We start from the raw sequence: 9,028 nt of genomic DNA, 5'->3' as shown, positions 1-9,028 counted from the left end.
GCACAGGGAAAAGAACACGTACATAGATGCTAATGAGCTTGGTCGTACCATACCCTTTGTAAATTCTCTTGCTTTTGACAAATCAATGAAAATCTCAGTTTCTGTGTACATGATTTTTGTCAAACAATCCATAAAAGGTCCTAATATTTTATCAAATGAAAATGGTAGGAATCAAGAAGAGTTAGACTTGTCTATTTTTCTAAATGGATTCGAAGATGTTTTTATCGATGATATCCCTATAAATATGGACTTACCTCCAAAACAAGGGGATGATGACCATCAAATTGAGCTCCTACCAAGAAGCTCACCGCCTAACAATCCTCCTTATCGAGTTTCCCAAGCTCAACAAGAGGAGATCATGAGGAGAGTACAAGAATTGTGAGGCTTACCACCTCTCCCTTTTTTTCTCCAGTCCTTTTAGTGCAAGAGGAAGATGGTAGATACCGCATGTGTGTGGGCTATCAAGCACTAAACCATATCACTATCAAAAACAAATTTCCCATACTGCGGGTCAAATATCTATTTGACAAGCTACAAGGATATACCTAATTCAATAGGATTAACCTTAAAAGTGGCTATCATCAAATAAGGATAGTGAATGAAGATATCTTAAAGACCACATTTTGTACAACCTTTGGTCTTTATGAATATCTAGTCATGTCTTTTGGCTTGACTAATGCACCGGCCACATTCAATCATTTAATGGAGAAATTTTTTAGACCCCATCTCAAGTTTACTAGAGTTTTCTTTATCATCATCTACTCCAAGTCTTTGGAGGAGCACAAGCAACATCTCCAGGTAATTTTTCAAGCTTTAAGAGAGAGCAACCTTTTTATCAATCAAAAGAAGAGTGAATTTTTCCTTCAAGAGGTTCAATAATTAGGTCATATTATCTCTCAAGATGGTATCCATATGGATCCATCAAAGGTGAAGGTAATAAAAGCATGGCCTAACCAAGGAATCTACATGAGCTAAGAATCTTTATTGGTATGTGTGCATACTATAGACGCTTCATAGAAAAATTTTCTCAAATAGCAGGACCATTGCATGACTTAACAAAGAAGAACGTTAAGTACTCATGGAATGCTAAAGAGAAAAATGCTTTCGACAAGCTCAAAAGAGAAGTTTACCTCCCAACCAGTCCTTATGCTTCCAGAACTCTCAAAACCATTTGAAGTCCAATGTGATGCTTCTGGTGATTGCCTTGGACCAATCTTGCTTCAAGAAGGGCATGCCATAGCATATGAGAGCCGAAGGCTCAATACGGATGGATGAGTCTTGGGCATTTATGAGAAAGAGCTTTTAGCTATTCTACATGCCCTAGTCACATGGAAGCACTACCTATTGGGGACTCCGTTTATTCTACGAACCGACCACCAAAGTCTCAAGTATTTCATGACGCAAACCAAGCTTTCTAACAAACAAATGAGGTGGGAAAATATTCTTTCACAATTTTATTTTCATATTGCTCGCATTGCTGATAAGCATAATCAAATGGCCAATGCACTTTCACGACGACCAAGAGTCAATGCGGTGTCTATAGCAACTCACACAATGATCTATCTTCTATGATAGATGAGTACACTGGTGACCCTGACTTTAAAAACATAATGTCAGTCCTTGCATTGGGGAAGAAACAAGAACCATTCACCTTGTAGGACGGTTATCTTCTCCATGGAAATAGGCTATGTGTTACCCACTCCCTTCATGAGAAATTCATGTATGAATCCCATGCTTCTCCCTATGTGGGACATAGAGGCATTCAACCTAATCTTCGAGGAGTAGAGACGTACTCCGTTTGGCCTACCATGAAAGTAGACATACCTGGATTACTCTAGCCATTGCCAATTCCTAATTTACCATGGGAGAGTATATCCATGGATTTTATCTTTGGATTACCCAAGTCTATCCATGGAAATACGGAAATATGGACAATAGTTAAGAGGTTTAGCAAACAAGGACACTTTATTCCTATCAAAAAGACTATTAAGGCACACCAAATGGCAACCCTCTTCATATCTCATATTTTCAAACACCATGGATTGCCAATATCCATTGTGTCAAATAGAGATCCTAGAATCACCAAAAAAATTTGGAATTGAAAATCTAGGAACAAGATTGAATTTCTCTTCGGCCTATCACCCACAAACGGATGGCCAAAGTGAGATAGCCAATCTTACGATACTCGATCTACTAAAGACTTATGGTACAGAAGTAGATCAATGCTCACAATGGGAGACTTGTACTTACCCCTTGTAGAGTATGCATACAATAATATTGTCCATACTACTATGGGAAAGGCACCTTATGAGATCATAGAGGGAAGACCAAAAAGTCCCTTGCTACTTAAAGTACATGAGAGATCTTTGCTGCTGATGAATATAGCCGTGACCTACAAGAATCTTTCCAAAAGATTAAGGAGGTTATATCCATCTCTCAACAAAGGCAAAAGGCTGATAGTGATAATCACAGAAGGTCCTTAACGTTCAAAGAAAATGATTTGTTCTTACTTAAGTTTCCCAAGGCTCGATTGAGGCAAACGACGATAAAAAATCCTACGGGTCATCAAAAGTATTATGATAAACTAGCAAAAAGATACTATGGTCCTTTTCAATATTGAATCCAATCAATGACATGGATTATCAACTCAAGTTTCCCAACCATTGGCTCATACACAATGCTTTTCATGTGAGCCTACTTAAGCCCTACAAAGGAGAGCCACCAAGAGAACTAATTATTGAACACCCACCAGAGATCGAAGATCAATAAGAGGTGCTAAAACCCAAAGATATCCTTCTGCATGAGGACAAGGTACTACAACATGGTATGATTATCCGATGATATCTTATTGAATTAAAAAATTATCCTTTTTGAAGATGCTAGATGGATGCAAGGAATACAGTTAAGGATAATATGACCTTGCCAATGCTTACAATGCTACATTAGAGTCAGAAAATGTAAATGTTCCCTTCAAATGATCAATGTTTTTGTCTTATAAGACTAAATTTCTTTTTATTGTGCACAAATTTAAGTAGTATGCATGCTTAAAATCATGTTTGTGTTGACAACATCTCTCAAACACCAAGTAGAAATTGTCAATGTACTTTGGAGCTATGATATGGACTAAAGAGCGGACATGCTTGTGGCAGCTAAGTATCCCAAGCCTCAAATGGATTAGTCATCCATCTTGGAATGATGTATTAGGGTAAGAAGAGATACTCTACTCACTAAAAAACATAGACAAATGACCAAGGCTGTTTCTCCTCTACCTCATAGTCGAGGATGACTATGATTTCAGAGAGAGGTAATGTCACAAAATCTAATATCTAAGTAACCCAAATGATTTTCTCATTTTAAATTTATCATTTAATGTGGGAGAATAAACGGGAACAAGAGGTAGAATTTAGACATGCTCCTATGGATCTATCTCGACACGGGATGAAAGTCAATGGGTCCAAATGAGAGATGGTATGTCAAAGAGCAATGCTAGCTAATGGAGCTTGAAAGACCTTAGGGTTAGATTCATTAAATACATCCAAAGGTTAGTGTTATAAGTCCTTAGACCTAGGACCTTAGGCAAGCTAGGGCTATGCTTGAGGTGGGAACCCAGCCCAAGCTTGAGGTGCTTCTTGTGCTTGCTAACTAAGGTGCTTGAGGTGCTTAATGACTAAGGTGCTTGAGGGCCTTAAGGTGGTCCAAAAGTCAACAAGGATCCCTACACATGGGGGGGAAAGTCCTACATGTAGGAGCATGAGAGAAAACACACACACCCTCACTCAAGGCGGCAAGCCTAGTCTAAAGAGGCAACTAGGACACATGTCAAACTCCTCTCCATATTGCCCTCATGGTGTGCCTTAAGCCTATTGGTTGATCCCTAGAGGGGTCCAATGATAATTTAGATAATTAAATTAAATGTTTATGCATTTATCAAGTCCTCTCTCTCAAAGGAGAAAGGAGGACACTTGTCCTAATGCTAGCATGGTTTCTTGATATGCACTATGCATGTGATTGGCTAGGCTTGTACGGTCCAATCAAATGCAAGCATGAGGTACAAGGGTTGAACAAAGCAAGTTGGGGGTGTGCTTGGGGGGTATACTCTCTCTCCCACACAATCACATGCTCATTCTCACTTGATGAAAGTGCAAGAACTCCATTTTCGTTTCCAAGCTTGTTGATCAGTTGAGAGCCTACAACAAAGCTCTTGGATATGGAATGAAAATCCAACCAAGAGCCATGCTTCAATGCTTAAGCTTGCCATCTTCATTAAAATGCTATTATGCTATGCTAAGCAAGAAGAGTGATGATAAGTGAGGAACTATCTCTTTCTCATATGCATGTTTCTTCTTCCTCTTCCCTAGCTCTCTCCACCTTTGAAGGTGTTTGAGGTTCTGGGACTGAGGCCATGGACAAGTTACTACTTTCATTTAGCTAAGTTACTGGCATAATTGTGGTGCACAAAGCTCTCTATCTTCATTGTACCATCAAGGTCTCAAGGAACACAATGCTTGTATTGGCTGATTATGTTACAAAATTGGAAAGTATTGTTGAGAGAGTGCCTCAGAAAAGTGCAACTGCATCGGATAGGCTGAAAGAGCTAAAAGCATCTCTGCAGCAGCAGAACAAGGAAACATTGTTGAGAGCCAAGGGTTCCAATGTTGTTCTGAAGTGGATAAAGGATGACATAGAGCACTATGAAGTGCAGCTTGCAAAACTAGAGCAGGAAAACCCTTTCAATGATGAGGAAATCAAAGAGGTTGAGGTTGATCTGGGAGCCAGTCGTTGCATGATTCGTCGACTTGGAAACAGTGAGAACATGCTGAAGCTAGAGAAGGAAGTTCATCTACAACAAGTAATTTCGATCATGTCTTAAGAAAGTGGTTTTGGTAGTGCATGACGCTTTTTAGTATCTATAAATGCTGCTTTGCTAGTTTGACAAAGTTTGGTGGTTTTTCTTCTGTATGCTAGTTGCATATTCTAGGTAGATTGCTAGGTCCATGTGGATTTTTTGAATTTTCTCTATGTTATTTTTGGTACTTTTTGTCCATACTGGTATCTTTTGGGTTTTTTTGGATATACTTTATTGTTTTGGTATCTTCTATCATGTTTTTTTTAGTAGTTTGGTAGTCTGATAAATCTGTTGTTTTGGTAGTTTTGGTAGTTCTGGTTGTGTTGCTAGTAAAACCCTTATAGGTAGCTTTTGATAGTTTTTGGTAATGCTTTGGTAGTTTTTGGAGTGGATCTAACAATGTTCTTTTGGTAGTTTTGGTTGCTTTTGGGTAGTTTATTGGTGGACTTGGGTGTATCCGTAATGCTTTTGGTACTAACTGGTAGCATTTGGCACCATTCTGGCACTCCCTTTGGTAGTTTATGGTTCTTTTGTAACAACACTACTTTGAATGTATTGGTACTTTTAGGGTTTTAGGGTAGCTTCTTACAATGCTTTTTTGGTGGCTGTTAGGATTTTTGGTACTAATTGGTAGCTCAGGGTTATCATTTGGTACTAATTGGTACCTCATGGTTATGATTTGGTACTAATTGGTAGCTTTTGCTTATGATTTTTGGTGCTAATTGGTAGCTCATGGTTATGATTTGGTACTAATTGGTAGCTCATGGTTATGATTTGGTACTAATTGGTAGCTCCTGGTTATGATTTGGTACTCATTTTGGTATTTTACGGTTGTCTTCTTGCATTGATAACCTTCTAGTTTTTGGTACTAATTGGTAGTATGATGGTTTTGGTATTGTCTGCTAGGTTCTGGTATTGATTAGTAGTATAATGTCTTTGGTAATGTGTGCTAGTTCTTGGTACTAATTGGTAGTATGATGGCTTTGGTATTGTCTACTACTTTTTGGTACTAATTGGTGATGGCCTTGGTACTGTCTGCTAGTTTTTGGTAGTAACTAGTAGTATAATGGCCTTGGTACTGTCTGCTACAGTTTGGTACTAATTGGTAGTATGATGGCCTTGGTACTATCTACTACATTTTGGTACTAATTGGCAGCATGATGCCTTTGGTATTGTCTGCTAGCTTTTGGGTTCTAATTTGGGACTGTTTGTATTGCCGCTGGTTGACAACAGGATGAGTATGATGTGTTGGAGGCAACATGGAAGGAAGCACAAGGCCATGTCCTATTTGTGAAGCATATGATTGTTGCTGATGTTCAACGAGGGAAGAGATCTATATTATATCCTAGGCCCCTGGTTGTTGATTCAGGGGAGATGATCCATGTGTTTGGAATGTGTGTTGCATGTGGTGAGCTCTTGGAGTCTACAAGAGTCACTAGGAACCTTTATGCTTGAGTGCCAACATCAGTATCACCCCCTTTGCTTTAGTGCTTTACTACTAAGCAGGGATCATTGTGCCAAACCTAGTTGTAACATGGTGATCCTCGAGGTGGCAAAGTCTTGGGTTGGTGGGCATCGTGGTGTGAAGAGTTAGTATGTGTGTGTTTTACAAATCATATGCTTACCTGCACTGAAGGTTAGGTTGTTTGTAAGTATGTGTTGTCTTTCTTTGTTTTTGCAGAGGAAGAGGATGCTGCAACGGCTGGGCCCGGTGGGAAAAATGGACAGGCAGTCAAGGACGGACGAGATGCCACAAAATCTACTGCAAGTCATGCATGGGAGGAGGATGAGGATATTGCAAGATAAGGGATGTTCTCCGGGATTTAAAGCATGGTGGTGTGGAAGGGAAAGGGACTGAGAATGGACAGCATTGTGATACCATGCGGGACAGCAAAGAAAACAATGACTCTGAGGACAAAGATGCTAAAAGGAATAAAGACAATGTTGGAGGTAAAGTGCCTCACATAGTGGAGTTGGATGGATCAGATGTTGCTACCAAGGGGCTTGAGGATCGAGTCACGAGCGAGGACGAGAACAGGCAAAGGGAAGGTGCAGGGGAAGAGGCCACTATGGGGGAGGAGGACAAGAAGGGGGTTGAGGGGGAGGCCAAGAGGGGGGTGGAAGCTAGGGATGACAAATATGCGGAGGATGCCAAGAAAGGGGATGACGGGGAGGCCTGGAAGGGGGAAGAGGTAGAAAAGGAAAAGGCAGGCAATGCGATGAAGGGGGACGGGTGCACACCATGAAAAGAGAAGAGGAGATAGTAAGCAAGTAGAGAGAGTGTGTTCTTCTTCTTCTTTTCACAAATGAGAGAGAAGATCTTTAAAGATGGTGATGGAGAGATTCCATTCATATAATAAGTAATTATTTTTGTGTGATAGGAGGCACAACTATCGACATTGAAAACTGAGCACTCTAGGCCAATTTATAAGCTCTCTACCAGGTTTGAATGTTGCCCAAGTTGAGATAGGGTGCCCCCTCTTCTACCACGAATAGCTGCAAGCTTTTGGAAGCCTTTTATAAAACAAGGATTTGCTTTTGGTGGTCAACACCCCTTATTTCCCTTCAATTTTTGCAGTAAAATTGATTAATTAGACAATATCTTGACAACTAATGTGACCATGAATAAACTATGTTTCATCGTGATGCCTCGACATAATTATGACTTTTCTGTACTACCCTGACATATTTATGATGCTTCTTTTTATAAAAATAATTCTCGTAAAGTTCTCATTTAATCTCATTTCTTCATCGAATGATCCTTTATACTTGACGATGACTAAAAATTAAAAAAAATTATTTAGATCATCTTAAAAAGCATGTTGCTTTTTAAAAATACTGAAAAGCACGATAAGCTAAATAAAAAAGCAAAACAGAATTATTTAAAAATTGAACCACAGGCATCCCTTATCTACTAGAACAAGAAAGCAGGCTCGTTTTTCACTAAAAGACATTAAAAATCATGAAAAGCTAAAAATAGCATCCAAAAAGTGAATTTTTACAAAATTGAACCATAGCTTTTTCGGGACTCTTAGAATAAGAATCCGGATTTTTTTTTGCCAAAAAGCACAAAAAGCATGCAAAAGCTTTTAAAAAAGTGTATTTTTCTAAAACTAAACCAAACATCCGTCTGACCTACCAGAACATGAAAACGATCTTGCTTTTCACTTTAGAACCTTACAACACCGCCAAACAACCATTCTAAGCCAAAATTTCACAAAATCGATATTGGAAACTATTTTTCTTATTTTTAAAAGAGAGACCCAAAAATCAAGGAGCTTGCACTTCCCTTGTACCTAAAAAAAATTCTTGTCTAGTGTCTTACCCATAGACAATGGTACTATTTTCTAAAAATAATATAGCCTACTGGAAGCTCCTATGCCATAATCGAAGGTGTCTAACTATGAAAGGATCTCATATAATGAAAGATATCTAACAAAATGAAATGTATCTAATTATTGGTGGAAAAGGGTGCTCTATTTGCTTTATTGAATCTGTTTTTGTCTTCTAATTAGTAACACACACATACACACATTTTGCTTGGTCTTCTTGTACAGCCTTTAATTGGATACTGGGTGCATATAAATTCAGATTACCGTATCATATCTTAGAGGGAATAGTGTTGGTGGTAAACTCTATTTTTGGAAAATCTTATAAGAATACTCTACAATTGAGGTTTGAAACTTCTTGGATTGATTTACAAAGCTGGGTTTTTAGTCTTTTTGCATTTCCATATTGCTAAGTGGGATAAATTATTTCTTGTGATTGACTTGGCTACTTGGATTCTCTGGTGAATGAAAGTTACATAAAAAAGTGCAAAGCTTCTTTGGAGATTTCAGACTGTGCAGTAAGCTTCAAAGAAGAGGATGGTTTTTGAGTGGTTTTCTAAGCTTAAAAATGATATCAAACTAACTACATCTTCTTAAAAGTTCTACATCCCCATCAAAAGGGATGATGACCTTTTGATGATAATCAAGAGTTAAAATTACACTTCTTAAAACATTACCTCCATAACTCTTGGTGATGGTTAAAAATTCTTCTGAAAGAAGTACAAAACAAACTCTTTCATTTGTTGGGACAATAATTACTCTAATAATCTTTAAGTCGGAGAAGGATATCAATTGATAAGTTCTTTGACACCTATAGGATGTGTCCAATCCTAACAAATATTTTGTCTTGTTT

Source organism: Adiantum capillus-veneris, chromosome 27 (genome assembly GCF_014529385.1).
Source record: "Adiantum capillus-veneris isolate H3 chromosome 27, ASM1452938v2, whole genome shotgun sequence".
Classification (NCBI taxonomy): domain Eukaryota; kingdom Viridiplantae; phylum Streptophyta; class Polypodiopsida; order Polypodiales; family Pteridaceae; genus Adiantum; species Adiantum capillus-veneris.
This window is presented reverse-complemented; position numbering follows the sequence as displayed.